This window comes from Trichosurus vulpecula, chromosome 8, assembly GCF_011100635.1.
Source record: "Trichosurus vulpecula isolate mTriVul1 chromosome 8, mTriVul1.pri, whole genome shotgun sequence".
Taxonomy (NCBI): Eukaryota; Metazoa; Chordata; class Mammalia; order Diprotodontia; family Phalangeridae; genus Trichosurus; species Trichosurus vulpecula.
Genome location: NC_050580.1, coordinates 17,945,088 through 17,948,577, shown reverse-complemented (window position 1 = coordinate 17,948,577; position 3,490 = coordinate 17,945,088). Strand labels below are relative to the sequence as shown.

At 39.9% G+C, this 3,490-nt stretch overlaps 1 pseudogene; it reads left to right on the top strand.

Moving 5' to 3' along the window:
* Positions 1 to 2,739: 2,739 nt before the first annotated feature.
* Positions 2,740 to 3,250, top strand: LOC118829077 (annotated as a pseudogene).
* The last annotated feature ends 240 nt before the right edge of the window (positions 3,251 to 3,490 follow it).

The window sequence follows — 3,490 nt, the reverse complement described above, 5'->3', positions numbered from 1 at the left end:
CTGTGCAGGAGTGCAGAGCCTGCTTAAGATCTGAGTCCAGTCCAGGTTGGCAGTTCTTAGAAGAGGAGAAGCCCTGCTGTGGCAGAGGTTGCTGTGTAGAAACAGCTCTGAAAACAACAGTGCAACCCCTCAAGATTGGGACAAAGTTTTCTCTACTCTACAAGCAGTCATACCCCAACAAAAAAACTCAAGAGTCAAGTAGTTGGCTGGGAAAATGGCCAGGCAGGGAAAATGGACTCAAATTCAGACTCAGACTTTGGAATCTTTCTTTGGTGACAAAGAAGACCAACACATACAGCCAGAAAAAGTCAACAAAGTCAAACAGCCTACATCAAAAGCCTCCAAAAAAAAAAAAAAACATGAACTGGCCTCAGGCCATGGAAGAGCCCAAAAAGGATTTGGAAAAGCAAGTTAGAGAAGTGGAGGAAAAATTGGGAAGAGAAATGAGAGTGATGCAAGAAAACCATGACAAACAAGTCAACGACTGGCTAAAGGAGACCCAAAAAAATACTGAAGAAAAAAGAAGGGGGATAGGATAGGAAGGAGCAACATATAGTTAGTCTTTCACAACATGAGTATTGTGGAAGGGTTATACATAATGATACGCATTTGGCCTATGTTGAATTGCTTGACTTCTTAGGGAGGGTGGGTGGGGAGGGAAGAGTGGAGAGAATTTGGAACTCAAAGATTTAAAAGCAGATGTTCAAAAAAAAAGTTTTTGTATGTCACTAGGAGGTAAGGTATACAGTTAATGGGGCATAAAAATCTATCTTGCCCTACAAGAACTTAAGGGAAAAGGGGATGGGGAGTAGTGGGGTGACAGAAGGGAGGATTGACTGGGCAACAGGACAATGAGAATATATGCCCTCTTGGAGTGGGGGGAGGGTAGAAATGGGAAGAAAATTTGTAATTCAAACTCTTGTAAAAATTTATGCTGAAAACTAAAAATATTGAATAAATAACAAGAAAAAAGGAAAAAAAAGAATGAGTAAAGTCTAGAATTTCAAGATTTCAAGTTATGTTACAAAGAATGATAATCAGAGATGTTTGGAAGAAGAAAGATTTATGCCAGTATATTACACTATTTTTGAAGAGAAATACCCATTTTTTCAATGATCTAACTATAAAAATCTGCACTTCAAAAAGTAAGAGAAAAATTGAAGATTTCATATGGCATGCCTTTGGTTAAGGTAATAATTAATAAATTGATATTAGATAAGGGAGATCAGAAATTTTTTTGGAAGGATAAGCACTTGATTTCTTTGGATTTGATTTCATTAGAATTGATTTCATTTGGAAGTTTGATTTCATTTGAAATAGGGGAATACCTGGATAAGAAAACTCTGCAAGAATTCAAGAGCAGGGGCAGCCAGGTGGTTCAGTGAGTTCAGCAATGTCCCTGGAGTCAGGAAGACCTGAGTTCAAATGTAACCTGAGACACTAGGGATACTTACTAGCTGTGTGACCTTGGGCAAGTCATTTAAGCCCAATTGCCTTGCTTTTTTCCCCTCAAAAACAAAAACAATTCAAGAGCAATTTTTAGTCTCAAGGGGGTGCTGAGACAATTGAGCATTTGGGTGATTTGCTGAGTGTTACTTAACTGACAAATGCAAAAGTTATTACTTAAAGTGAGGGTGGAGCCAAGATGGCAGAGAAAAGGCAGGGACTCACCAGATCTCATCATATGTCTTCCAGGTTCTTATTATCTTTAAAATGATGCCTTGAAATGAATTCTGGAGTGGTAAAAGCTACGAAAGCATGTAGTAAAAAAATTTTTTTAGTCCAAGACAACATAAAATGTTGGCAAGAAAGGTCTGTTTCACTTGGGTGACACTGCAACAAAATTTAGTATAGGCAATGCCCACAACAGCAGTCCTTGAGGGAAACTTAATTAGCAGCAGGGGCTTTAGAAACTCTCAGTCTACAGATGGTAAAGGGTTTGGACAACTAGTCAATCAAAGATTATGGGGGTCTCTTTGCTGGCAATGGTGGCAGAACTCATCGCCTTGCCCATATGTCAATCTGGTTTGCAGTCCTGAGTGACAGTCCCAGAGTGAGAAGGAGCACTAGCACATCAGAATATTCAACCCCAAGAAAATAGGGACCCTTGCCACAGTTCAAGGGCAGAAAAGAGTGCATATGGTCATTCACAGACCAGAGCACAAAGCAAGGGGGTAGTAAATATACTTCTCCTTAGATCATATCAACTTGGAAGAATTGAAAACTTGCAGGTGCATAGAAGTATCTCTGAAAATAGCTGCACAAAATCCCTGAATCTTGGGACAGTGCACCCTCCACCCTGGAAGCAGAGCCCAAATTTATCAAAGAACTAAAAACTCAAGAAATTGCCTGAAAAATGAGGAAAGAACAGAAAAAAAAATCTTACTATGGAAAGTTATTATGGTGACAATGAAAATCAAAGCACACACTAAAAGAATACAAGAGGGTTAAAACTACTACATCAAAAGCCTCAAAGAAAAAAATGAATTGGACTCAGGCCCAAAAAATAATTTCTGGAAGAGCTCTAAAAGGATTTAGAAATCAAACAAGAGCAGCATAGAAAAAAATGGGAATAGAAATGAGAGTGATGAAAGAAAATCATGACTAAAAATCAATATCTTGGTAAAGAAGACAAAAAATGTACTGCAGAAAATAACTTAAAATACATAATGGACCAATTGGTTAAAAAAGGGCACAAAAATCCACTGTTTTATACATTGGTGGTAGCTTCTCCTAATTATGCTGGGGAAGAATGGCAAGAATTATAACTTTTATACCATTTCCTGATGTGTTGGTATAGTGTATGATGCCACCATGCCACAGGGTTCAATTTCCAACTTAATGGCACCAGCGTCCACACTGGCCCCTGCCCAAACTGCTATTACCAACTATGTGCCTCTCATCATTCTGTTCCTCTGTACCCACAGTGGAAGCTCACCTTCCTGGCACTGGGACTCAGAATGGGAGTCCAACACCCCAGTCTTTGGTTAATGGAAAATCTCAGTCTCTCCTGGGTCCTAGCTGCATACTCACCCTGTTAACCAGGGATCAAGCCAGAAGCCAAACCAGTGAATTATTTAACACACCAACACCCATGCCCCCAGAGCACTATATAGATGATTTTAGACTTTTCCAGCTCCTGGTGGAGGTGGCCCTAAAAAAAGTCACTGAGCTCAAGTCACAGAAAAAGGATCTGTTGCCTCCTGCAAGACAGGCAGATTTCCCTTTGGTATCCACTAAACGTAAATAGCCTTTCTTGAAAGAGCCTTCAGAATTTGGTAGGGCACAATTTCTCCGTTTCCTATGTTTTTACTCTAGTTAATTGTATTGTTTGGGGTCCTTCCTTTTACCTTCCAGTAATCAACTGGTGGGATTGCACTCTCTTGTCAGACAGATGCTCCCAGTAGAAATATTTGGCTATATCACACTGTGACTGAGACCTCCTCTTATCCCTCACCTGCTCCACTCCCAACAGAGGTCATTGTCAGGC